General features: G+C 32.9%; 1 pseudogene; it reads right to left on the bottom strand.

The window, feature by feature from the left end:
* LOC122731998 overlaps positions 1 to 12,275 on the bottom strand; it is a 33,340-nt pseudogene extending 21,065 nt beyond the window's left edge.
* Positions 12,276 to 13,834: the final 1,559 nt, after the last annotated feature.

Raw genomic sequence — 13,834 nt, 5'->3', positions numbered from 1 at the left:
ATATAAAAGTACATGGGGTAATAAAATCCCATCAGGTGTACAGAAATTAAGTATTTCAATGGGTTTTGTCAGGATCTAGAACAGAAATGAGAAACTCTTTAATATTAAAACATCAAATACCTACCTAATTGAGTCCAAATGAAGTCATAAACTCTAGTTACTAATGGAAATTGTGTTCTGTATATTTAAATTGTGTTTTTCTTTGCTTTAATAAATATATGAAGAAAAGCTAATGAAAATGTTATAAATCTTTTCATTTGCCAAAATTAAAAAAAAAAATTTGAAGCTGCAAAAAGAATTTAATGACAATTTCTTTTTTTTTTTTTGGGCGGGGCCATGGGGGTTAAGTGACTTGCCCCGGGTCACACAGCTAGTAAGTGTCAACTGTCTGAGGCCGGATTTGAACTCAGGTCCTCCTGAATCCAGGGTTGGTGTGCTATCCACTGAGCCACGTAGCTGCCCCGACAATTTCTTTTCAACAAAGAGCTTAATATTTTGTTTCAGGCCTTTGTATATCAGGAATATACTGCTTTTCCCAAAATCTGTTGATGAAACAGAGGTAAACTTATAATCCATTTTTTTTTCTTTTGTGATACTCAAGCACATAGAATCACTGATTTAGATCTGGAAGAAACCTTAAAGGTCATATAGTAAATCGATCTCAGTTTGTTGGAAATTGAGACCCAGAGAGCTTAAGTGACTAGCCAAAAGTAGTAAGGTCAATAAATTGTAGAGACAGGATTCTACCTTAAATGCTATGAGTCCAAAGATATCTTTCCATTTTACTGTACTGAGATATAAAGAAACTTCTTCCTATTCTCTCAAGACATTCTACACATAATTTTTAAAAAAATCATTAACCACAGTTCAACAGAAATTGCCACACATGTTCTCTTGACATTCAATAGATTATATATGTATTTTATGTATATAATGTATATGTTCATAGAGATTTTATTCCATATATGTACATATACTATATATGTATTGTATATGTGTATGTGTATGTATATGTATATGTATATGTGAAGGAGATAGTTAAAAAAAAGTCTTAGAAAAGAAGCTTGCTATGAAGTTATTTATTTATTTATTTATTTGTTTATTTATTTATTTGTTTGTTTATTTATTTATTTATTTTTGGCAGGGCAATAAGGGTTAAGTGACTTGCCCAGGGTCACACAACTAGTAAGTATCAAGTGTCTGAGTCTGGGTTTGAACTCAGGTACTCCTGAATCTAAGGCCAGTGCTTTATCCACTGTGCCTAGCTGCCCCCATGAAGTAATTTATAAAAGATCTGCTTTGTCAAAGAATGAAATAAGTCACCAGAAAGGAGTAACCTCTTTTTTTTTTTAACAACCAGTGAAAGGTCTCAGGTGGTCCCCTTCATAAATCAAAATTTCTATAATTCCTGAGTTTCTTGATTTCTCAATATCCACAGCCTTGTGGATAAGGATGATCACAACTGTTTTTATTGTCTGCACACATTGCTCATTTCTTCCTTTATAGCATAGTCGCTTCTTATATGATTTAAAGCAGACTCCATATTAAGTACTAAAGGGGGGCAGCTAGATGGCGCAGTGGATAGAGCACTGGCCCTGGACTCAGGAGTACCTGAGTTCAAATCCAGCCTCAGACACTTAACACTTACTAGCTGTGTGACCCTGGGCAAGTCACTTAACCCCAATTGCCCCTCAAAAAACAAACAAAAAAAACAAGAAAATTAAGTACTAAAGGGGCATATACAATGAATCAGTAAGCACCTATTAAGTACCTATTATGTGCCAGGCACTATGCTAAGTCTGTATATACAGAAACAAATGGGAGACTGCTCCTGAGTCTAGATGCTTACATTCTCCCACTGGCATACATGTTCAATTATGAAATCTGTATAAGTATGATAGGTGAAATGTGTCTCATCTTTCCATGAACCAGGTTTCCACAATGCTTCCTAGCCATTTCTAAATTATATAACCTGTACTCCAGCCACTGTTATTATCATCTTCACACTCTTACATCAGAGCCTTATAATCTATCTCAAGAACTACCTTTACATCTCATTGGTGAGACTTTGGTTTTTGTTATGACCAATACTAGCTCTCCACATCACTTTGACATTTTCAAACCATGCCATGATGTATAAGTATCCTCCTCTCTCTTAGCTCACTGCTATGTGTCTACTTCCCCCATCCATTAAGGCAAGGACTTTCTTGCTGTTTTGTATATGAATTCCAAGTACTCTGGAAAATATAATTTGGCCCTGGTTAAGTGCAGATGCATAAGAAATAATTTATCATAATGAATTTATAAATAAACCACATATACACTGTATATAATATATTATGTATACATGTACATGTGTATATGTTTGTTCACACATGTGTGTGTGTTTGTATGTATGTATGTATGTTACAGAGTGATCTATTACCCAGAGGGTAACAACTAGGAGCATAAAAAAGAGGTGTCACTTAAGCTGAATTATGAAGGGAGCTAGGAGTTCCAAGAAGCAGAGGTAAAAAGGAAAACCAACATAAATATAGGGATAGTCTATAAAATAGAGCCATAGAGTGGGGAGATCAAATATTGTAGGTGTGAATGTGTGACAAGGGTTCATGTTTATATAACTAATATGTTGTCTGGCCCACTTCACCTCCAAAGAAGAAAGCAGTTTACACATTTTAGGAGAGAATGAAGACAGCTGTGCTCTGATAGACACTAGACACTAGGAATAAGTCAGGTATATGCAGGACCATCACAGGTAAACAAGATCTCCATTACTTTTCTTTTTCCAAGAGGAGTATCAAGTTAAAATTATATCTATCTACCACATACTAAATATTTGTAGTCTATGAATATGATAAGTAGTTCAGAATAAATAAATGCCACTTTCCTTTCTCACCTTCAAGGGAAAGGTAACAGCTTACTCTTTGCAGTTTATAACCCTCCCACTAAATCCTAAGTAGACAAAGATTATAATGAATATCAGTATTAAAGTAAGCCATAAAAGTGAATTGGGAATTTAATTTCCTCAATTTAGGCAAAACAAATTCATAAAAAAAAAATCTTTTCTTAAAATCAGGAAACATTTATATTTGCTTTTTTAGGTAGGTATTAAAAAACAGAATTTTCAAGTCCAGGGTTCAAAATGGAAAGTTTTTTTCCTTCTGCTCACAAAGCCACAAACTACATAAATAATATTAGATGTGCACTAAGAATCAAGGATACAAATGAGTGTTTCCTCATCTCAAAGTTGAAAATTAAGAACAGTTAATAAAGACAGAATTCTTCCTGGATATATCTGTCCAAGGTACCAATTTCCTTCACTAATCATCAGAGAACAGAGGGGTATATCACTGCAAACAATTAAGGAGTTGGGGGGAATGGGGAGATGGGAACATTCTTTTACATTCTACCTATCCACAGGAGACAATGGACATTGAAAAGATTCAACTTGCAAAAGAGTCAGTTTTTTTTTTCTCCTTTGTAAAGCAGGACCATAGAACACACAAACATTCAGGGAGAGAGAAGAAAAAGTTTAAGCGTTTGTTGCTAACCATAATACTTTAAAGAACACACACACACACACACACACACACACACACACACACACACACGCTTGTTTTCTCCTAGAACTTCAAGTACACAGATTCTAATCTGATGTCTTTCATTCTCATCTTCCTTTCTTTTATAGCTCCATGAATGTCTTAAAGTTTTGAAGTGCTCACTCATTCCAATTTCCTGTTGTATAATTAAGTATTCATTCAGCACAAAAATCTACTCTCTTCGGCTGGCAGCTTTTCGTCACTTGGCACTCCTAGACAAATTGCCAAATGTCGTCTTTGTCAGTTGCCATAAACTATTTATCATCTGTGAGAAATCAGGGGTGCTAGAAAGATAGCTTTCCTGTTTATGAATCCTCGTTTACACAATTCTATCTTTTGCCACCTCCCCAGAAGGCACAAAGGGGAAGCAAGATTTTGAAGGAAGATGAGACTTCCCCATCAATTTGAGTTGGCAAAATTAAATACTGCTCTGAATTTTCTTTTGATTTATGGTGTTAGATTACACTGTCTTTTCCTTTATTTTTTTTCAATACCATCTCTATCATTGAAGTTTTAATTTGGGATGGCAATCCATCTCTCTATTTCTACTGGATGCTAAGGTTACTCATTCACTGACTAATAATAGCTGCTAAAATCGCTGTTGACAATTGCCATGCTGTGCATCATGTTAAGCTGCAGGTCAGCAGACAAGACAGTTGTTTTTCTTCTCACTCGTTACAGTTTCTCATTTGAAACTTATTTTTCTTGAAATTGTATTTTGTTAGGAAAGTGGATATTGAGAGACAAGAAAAAAATCTTCAAAAAATATTTATTAGCAGGTCCATATGATCTGTTTTTACCCCCTTGTGTCTTTGAAGAGGTCTTTCAAGTTCCCATTTCTCATTTTCCCCCTCAAGTAGACTCTCATTTCTCCAACTGAAAAATTCTTTGACATAGAGAACAAGGCAAATGTCTTTTTGTAACCAATGACCTATTTCAAAAGATTGCTGTTTAAGGCAGATTATTTTACTTTTGAAAGTGTTAGGAGAATGTGAGGAGCTATGTTTTTGCTTTTTTTTGCGCACGCGCGTGTGTGTGCGTGTGTGCGTGTGCGTGTGTGTGTGCGTGTGTGTGTGTGTTTGTATGCATATCTTCCACTTTTAACTTTTTTTTCCTTTACTGATTAAATCAGGATAATTATTTTTGTTGCCTGCATCTCAAGGCACCTTTGTATGATATTTATGGAGTTATTTTCTGAAGAACTATAAAATAATGAGTTGCTAAATTCACATAGCAGCAAAACAACTAGATCCAAGGAAAGCCTAAATTTATCATATGCATGACTTTGGGAGACAGATAATTAATACCTTTATTATAGATTTGTTTTTGACAAAATAAATAGCATCATATGGATGATTACATAAAATATATGAAAAGGAAGAGTAAGGAAAGTACAATATTTATAGTATCCTTTCACTATTTTAATATTCTCTTTACAAATTAATTTATTTATAGTTATCCATCCATTTATCCACTCATTAATTAATTAATTAATTGATTTGTTCATTCACTTTCTTATTTGTTTGAAAAATTTCTGCTTATTATCCATGACCACTTCAAGTGGAAGAACAAGCTTAAGAGTTTATAACATGTCCCAAAAGACAAGGCTTGGATATAACCCCCAAACAACCTGATTTCTTGGTGATTTAAGACTAAATCACAAAATGAAAATAGTTATTTAAATGAAAAGCTTTAAAGATAATGCATATTTATAGTTATCTGATACTACCCTTCACCATGTTTTCAAGAATAAGACTTTATTTTTCAGACATCACCAGGCATTTTATTTTGCATCTCTCTATTATAATATCCTATACTGCAGTTTTCTGTGTTAAAGTCATGTCCATATCATATTGTAATCTTTCTGATGGCAAGGATGACATTGTAAGTTTCTCCAAATTTCAAAAGTGTTCTGGATTGTTTATCTACTTAATAAACAATTATGGTCTTGAATTTTACTCTGTTATAAACAGCCTTATTTTTGTTAACCCATTTTTTATCTATTATCATTTTAACAGATTGAATTTAAAGTTTTCTACATATATTAGTACCTTTAGCCTTCATCATCCCCTTGAATATTTCTTTTTGTGCATGCATGTGTGTATGAGACAGAGAGATAGAGGAGTTATTTCAATACCTTCAGTGTAAAGTAGTACCTTGTTTAAATTGACTGCTTTTAAATTGTAAGGGTAGCCTCTAATTCTAATACTCTTATATTTTGTTAAACAAATGTGTTAACCATTCTATTCCTTTGTGACTTTATGGACGTTGTTCATGTTTCCTTTCAGTCTTTGTACTGAAACACCAAACCCCAGATAGAATACGTCAGCTGATTCCCCTCACCCCAGTAACTCATACATCATGCACTACTTAGCTATTTATTGATAATTAAAATGTCTGTATTGATATTAATTAGTTTTTTAAAAAAATGAGAGTTTGCCATATGGTATGAATAAAATTAATTAAAAATGTATGCCATCTACAAATGTTTCAAAAATTCTTCTTTGTGTATTGTTAATAAAAACACAAAGAAATACACTCATTTGAATGAAAAAGACTCTTTAAAACTCTCAATAACTGAATAAAAACAAAAGGAATCCACTAGATGAGGTTGTTTTGATTATTCAAGTCTAGATTTCTAGAAGTCTACTCTTTCTACTTTTTGATTTAAATGAAAGTCAGATGGAAAATTCTTTCCAGTAAGATAAGTGGATAATTTTCAACTCTTCCAAATGTTTTGCAACCATCAGATGATCAATACTTATTTGTTGATTGAATAAGTAAATGAATGTACATTTAAAAGATGTAGTATATTTAAGTTCAGTATTGTATGTAGTCTTGGACATATAACTAGATACAAATTGATCTATCAAATGCTGAGAACTAGGGGTTCTGGACTGTCATTTTAAGATTGAACTCAAGGTCCACTCCAATCCATATGAATGATGGTCATTTATGCAATACATAGGTAATCCTTTCTGAAGAAAATCTTTTAATTTTTTTTTGACAAAATTATTCCATGTTTCCGTCTGTGTCTGTGTATGTATTGAGTAAGTATTCAAACAATATAAAATGAGAATGTTCATTAATTCAAGATTTTAATATTCAAGTCCACATGTTTACACTACTTTATATGGTAAAGCTACATAAAACATATTGTCTGGCAATAAATATGAGTATGTAACATAATGTTAAAGTCATGTAAATGTGTCTTTCTAATGTACTCTATAAATGAGCTTCATAATAGGCAGGGGGGATGTCACTCTTCAGGTGGATGTTAAATACCCTTCTGTGGTATAGAAATAATGACTAGCATGAGACTGGTAGAATATATTTGCAAACATTCTGTGACAAACTGGTCTACCTACTGTGAAATGTGTGCTTATAAGGTAATATTAATGGAATGATACTCCCCTAAAAAGAAAAGAAAAGAAATTGCACTGGAAGAAGGACAAAGGTGGGGGATTGAATGGAGGTATATTGTCACACATAAAAGAAGGATAAAAGAACTATTAGAATAAATGTGAAGATAGTGGATGGAGTGCAGGCAAAGTTTAAACCTCATTCTCATAAAAATTGGCTCTAAGAAGGACCAATGTACACTCAGTTGGATATAGAAATCTATCTTACACTATCTTGAAGTAAAAAGGACTGGGATAATAGAAGAGAGAGGAGGAACTGATAAAAAGGAGGAAATATTCGTGAAGGCAGTGATCAGAATTAAAATACTTATAAGGAGGAAAAGTTTGAGGAGTAACAGAGAGACAGAGATAAGGAAAAGAAATAGCATGGGGGGAAATAAAGTTAGTTACCATAACTATATCTATCTATCTGTCTATCACTATATGTCTCCATTTTCATATATATGTGAATATATATTTATAAATGTATAATATCTTATATAATATAATGTATTATATATGTAATGTGTATAAGGGGGATGAACTTACACATTAAATGCAAGCAGATAGCAGAATAGATTAAAAACCAAAATCCCACAATATGTTGTTTACAAGAAACACATTTGAAGCAGAGAGAAATACACATAGTAAAGTTAAGGTACAGGAATAAAATCTATTATGTTTCAGGCGAGGCAAAAAAAACAGGAAAAGAAAGTCTGAAATCATGACTTCAGACAAAGCAAAAATAGATCTAATTAAAAGAGATAAAGCAGGAAACTATATCTTGCTGAAAGTTATCATAAACAATGAAGTCATATAAATACAAAATATATATGCACCAAGTGGTACACCATCCAAATTCTTAGAGAAGTTAAATGAGTTACAGGAGGTAATGGAAAATAAAGCTATACTAGTAAGGAGACCCTAACCTTCCCTTCTCAGAACTGAACAAATCTAACCAAACAATAAAAAATAAAGAAGTGAAGTAAGAGAATACAATTCTGGAAAAGTTACATATGACAGATCTCTGGAGAAAACTGAATGGGGATAGAAAGGAATATACCTTCCTCTCAGGAGCACATGGCACACAGAACAAAAATCACCATGTATCAGGACATAAAAAACTTCATAACCAAATGCATAAAAGCATTAATTGTAAACACAGTTCTTTTTAAAGATCATAATGCAATAAAATTACATCTAATAATAGATAATTGAGAGATTAAAAAATTAGAAATTAAATAATCTGATCCTAAAAAAGAAGTGGGTCAAAGAATAATCATAGAAACAATTGATAATTTCATTAAAGAAAATGCCAATAAGACAACATAACAAAATTTATGGGATTCAGCCAAAGTGGTACTCAGGGGAAATCTTATATACTTAAAAAGCAGACTAATAAATTGGGCATGCAAATAAAAAATGAGAATATGAACAAATTAAAAATCCCCAATTACTCACCAAATTAGAAATCCTGAAAATCAAAGGAGAGATTAATAAAATTGAAAGTAAGAAAATAATTTAACTAATAAATAAATCTAGAATATGGTTTTATGAAGAAAAACACAATAAAATATATAAAGTGTTGGTTAAAAATTTGATTTGATTAAATTTGATTAAATTTGATTAATTTGATTAAAAAAAAGGAAAGAAAAAAATTACTAGTACCAAAGATTAAAGGGATGAAATCACCACTAATGAAGAGGAAATTAAGAAAATGTTAGGAACTATTTTGTCCATTTAGATACCATTAATTTGACAATCTAAATTAAATGGATGAATATATACAAAAATATAAACTACCCAGATTAACAAAAGAAGAAATAAAATATTTAACCCAATTTTAGAAAAAAAGAAATTGAACAAGCCACCAATGGAATACCTAAAAAAAATTACCAGGAAAAGATGGATTCTCAAGTGAATTTTACCAAACATTTAAAGAATAATTAATCCTAAATATTATATAAACTATTTGGGGAAATAGATGAAGAAGTCCCACCAAATTCCTTTTATGAGACATATATGGTGCTAATACCCAAAGCAGGAAGAACTAAAACAGAGAAAGAAAGTTGTAGACCAATTTTCCAAATGAATATTGATTCAACATTTTAAAATAAAAAAAAACTAGCAGGGAGATTACAGCAATATATCATAGCTTTCATACATTATGACCAGGTGAGATTTAGACCAGGAATGTAGAGCTCAATCAGTATTAGGAAAACTATCAGTATAATTGACCATATCAATAACAAAAGCATTAGAAGTCATATAATTATCTCAATAGATGCAGAAACATCCTTAAACAAATTACAGCAATGATATCTATTGAAAACACTAGAGAACATTGGAATAAATAGAGCTTACCTTAAAATTATAAACAATATTTATTTAAAATCATCAGATAGCATTATCTGTAATGGATAAGCAAGAAGCCTTCTCAATACAATCAGGGTGTACAGGATCACATTTATTACTATTACTTTTTTACATAATCCCATAAACAGACTCATTAAACCCATGGTTCTTTCAAAAAAAATCAGAAGATTCCAAGTTTGACTCCTTGCTGGCACACAAAAACTATGGGTGGCTCACTGTAATATTGGAGTTCAGAAAATAATGAGGTACCTCTATGGCCAAAGTTTTCTCTCTTCCAAACTGCCTTTTAAAGTTATTTCTCATAGGCTAATAAGAAAGGAGATTAACAGCCTCTTTTCCACCAACAAATCAGGTTTTATTAATGGGGATAAAATATACAACAAAGGTAAAGTTAATAAAGCCAGGGACAAGGGAATAGGGGAAAAGAAAAATGGAAAAGCTCCCTGGCTCTATCAAAGACTGACTCAATCCCCAAACTTGCTTCCAGCTCAGCTAACTGGAAGAGCTGGCCTTGTTTCTATTAGCTCACCACCTGGGGTCTGTATTTTCTATGGGAGTCAGTTGGGCAGCCCCTCTCCAGTCTGCTCTCAGAAGCTCGCCAACAAGAAAGAGAGAGCTCCTCTGAGCAAACATTCCCTTTTCTACTTTTTCTCTCCCTCCCCCAAAAGGGAGGTCCTTCAAGTTGCAAGGCTGAGAGTGGTCCACCTGCTGACATCAGCAGTATACGTCACTCAGGGCAGGCCAGGTGTGGCCTATGTCTAATCATTCCCGAGTAGGTACTTTGTCAGTTTTTCATTCTCACCCAATTCAAACAGTACTAAATCAATCAGGTGGGACCCCAGGGTATCTGCCAAATTCCATTATTTTACCACATACTGTATGGAAAATGTTAGCCATAGAAATAAAAGAAGACAATTAAAGGAATTAGAAAAGTAATAAGAAACAAAAAAGCCATTATTTAGAGATATATGATATTATTCTTAGAAAATCCTAGAGAATCAACTAAAAAGCTACTTGAAATTATTAGCAATTTTAGCAAAAATAATCCCACATAAAGCATCAGTATTTTTGTATATTACCAAGAAACTCCAGGAGCAACAGATAGAAAGAAATTCCATTTAAAATAATTGTAGACAAACCCAGGAACAATATGACCAGAACTCTAAAACACTTTTTACACAAATAAAGTCAGATCCAATCAGTTGGAAAAATACGAATTGCTCATGGGTAGGCCAAGCCAATAAAATAAAAATGATAACCCTAACTATATTAATCTATTTATTTGCTGCCATACCAATCAAACTATCAAAAATAGTTTACAGAGCTAGAAAAATAATTTTAAAAATCATCTGGAAGAACAAAAGTTCATGGATTTCAAGGGAATAAAGGGAAAATTGAAAAAATGTGTGAAAGGTGTTCTATTAGTACCAGACCTCAAACAATTATAAAACAGCAATTATCAAAATGATTTTGTATGGGTTAAGAAATAGAGTGGTGGATCAGTGGAATAGAATAGGTATAGATTACACTACAATAAATGACTATAGTAATCTAGCATATGATAAACCCAAAGTTCCTAGCTTTTAGAACAAAAACTCATTATTTGACAAGAACTTCTGGGAAAACTGGAAAACTATATGGCAGAAACTAGGTATGGACCAACATGCCACAGAGTATACTAAAGTGTGGTCAAAATGGTTATATGATTTACAGATAAAGAATGACACCATAAGCAAATTAAGAGAGCATGAAATACAGGGGTGGCTAGGTGACACAGTGGATAAAGCAGTGGCCCTGGATTCAGGAGGACCTGACTTCAAATCTGACCTCAGACACTTGACACTTACTAGCTGTGTGACCCTGGGCAAATCACTTAAGTCCCATTGCCCCTCAAAAAAAAAAAAAAAAAGAAAGAAAGAAAAAAAAGAGAGCATGAAATAGAGTGTGAGAACAGATCTCTTGTAGAAAAAAACCTTAACCTTAACCCTAAACCTAAACCTAACCCTAATTCCCCTTTAGCAAGTGGACATTATAAACAGTGTATACAATGTGGAAAAGGAAAGCAGGAAAATGTCAATTTAAGTCTTTGGAAGTCTTTTCTCAGAAGATTCTTGGGATGTCCTCTGGGTGTAGTTGTGGAATGGAAGTGTTTCAGGTGTTTTAGATGCTGGTAATCAGCCAGGAAAATTTCTTACAAAATTGAACTTAACACAACTTTAAATAGCTTTACCAATAATCAAACTGAATAATGAGAGTTCTCAGAAACATGTATAAGGAAATTCAGAATCTTTTAGAGATTTTATAATTATTGTCCAGTTGTCAGGCATTAAACATATAATAAAAACAAAAATTGAGACATTCTCTAAAAATAAATATTATTACAATCTCCCCTGTGGAGGATAAATTGAGAAGATAATTGTGATATTAATTTAAAAATAATTTTTATCTTTGTTTCATCACTTTTTGCATCATCTGCCTAATTATCCTGATGCCATTATGAGAAATTAAAGGATCTAATATAATTGGTAGCAGATGTCAAGGCCAAATCCAACATTATATTTATCATGGCACCTGAGGGGTTAATATAAAAGAAAAGAGAAATAACTGAGTCAGCCTTAATCAGATGCATAAGATTGAGATGTCCACAATATCAGGCATATAGAAAGGGGAACTGAAGTGAGGTGTCCAATTAGATGGCTAGCCCAGCCGCCCTGTGCCATGAGGGGAAAGTTAAACCAAGAAAATTCAACCTTGACTCTTACCAATAGCCATTTTCTCAGCCTTTCCCAAGGCAGTGCAGTACCTGGACTTCATGCATGTCTTCCCTTTTGTGACAGTTCCATGTCTCTTCTTGTATGTATTCCTCTTGTGATTGGCTGTCATCTTGGCTGACTGGCATCTGATTAACTCAGAATGAAGGCAATTAATGACTTAAATGATAAATTCCCATAATCCAAGTCTCCTATGGATTTAAAAATTGAAGATAATGATGACCACAAAAAATGTGAATTTACTTTGACTCAGAATATGTTACAATATGCAATAATTTTTTTTTTTTTTTTTTAGTGAGGCAATTGGGGTTAAGTGACTTGCCCAGGGTCACACAGCTAGTAAGTGTTAAGTGTCTGAGGCCGGATTTGAACTCAGGTACTCCTGAATCCAGGGCCGGTGCTTTAACCACTGCGCCATCTAGCTGCCCCGATATGCAATAATTTCAAGTAATAACTTTTTAATTTTGTTTTTAGTAAAAATAGTATTTCTAGAATTAATTTATATTTGTCATGGCAATCAATTTACCAAGGAAATACTTTATATAATTTGATCAAATAATCAGTTGGAAAAAACAAACAATTTAGAATATGGGAGAATAATACTTTTGGACTTGATATTGTATTATGAAATCAAGACCATCTTACTTCAGTTCAAAAATATATAGATGAATGGAACAAAATACACATGAAAGAATAAAAGACAATGAAATTCAAACTGGCTTAAAACACAATCTAAAAAGAATGAAAATATAAAAATAAACTCATACTATTGATTTCAAAATGTAGATACAATGGCATAAAAAAGAAACCCTGGGGAAGCTAGGTGGTGCAGTGGATAGAACACCAGCCCTGGAGTCAGGAGGACCTAAGTTCAAATTTGGCCTCAGACACTTAACACTTACTGGCTGTGTGACCCTGGGCAAGTCAATTAACCCCAAATGCCTCACCCCTGAAAAAAAAAAGTTTTTTAAAAAAAAGAAACCCTTATGTAACATTTGAACTTTTATTTTAATGCTTAGCAAAAAATAATACTTTTAGAATTAATTTACACTTGCCATGGCAACCAATTTGCCAGAGAAATGCTTTATAGAATTTGATCAAATAATCAGTTGGAAAAAAAAAACCAATTCAGAATGTGGAAGCACAATCCTCCCAGAAATAACATTTTATTATGAAATCAAAACCATCTTGCATTGGTTCAAGATTGGAGACATAAATGAATAGAACAGAATACACATAGAAGAATAAGAGACAATGAAATTCAATGGCCTACAAATACTAGTACTGGTTTTACATGGGAGCAATGTATCTAAGAGTCCTTCCCTCTGATTTTGATGGCAGTCGGAGTTGTTAGCAATACTTGGAAAGGATCCTCCCAAGCTGGTTGGGTCCCACTAGTTGAATGAAAATTTTTGATATATACACTATCTCCAGGTTTCAAATCATATATGGAGAAGTCCAAAGGGAAAGCCTGTACTAGCAGTTTCCATGTTAAAGAAGCAAAGGGATCAGAATCTGAAATTCCACAATGCAAAGGAACTAGGATTACAATCAAGAATAGCCCAGCAAAACTATGTGTAATCCATTGTTCTGGGGAATGGATATTTAATGAAATAAAGGACTTAAATTTTTTTTTCATAAAAACATTTTATTATGTTATTATTTTTCAGTTACATGTAGTTTTCAA

This window comes from Dromiciops gliroides, chromosome 6, assembly GCF_019393635.1.
Source record: "Dromiciops gliroides isolate mDroGli1 chromosome 6, mDroGli1.pri, whole genome shotgun sequence".
NCBI lineage: Eukaryota > Metazoa > Chordata > Mammalia > Microbiotheria > Microbiotheriidae > Dromiciops > Dromiciops gliroides.
This window is presented reverse-complemented; position numbering and strand designations above follow the sequence as displayed.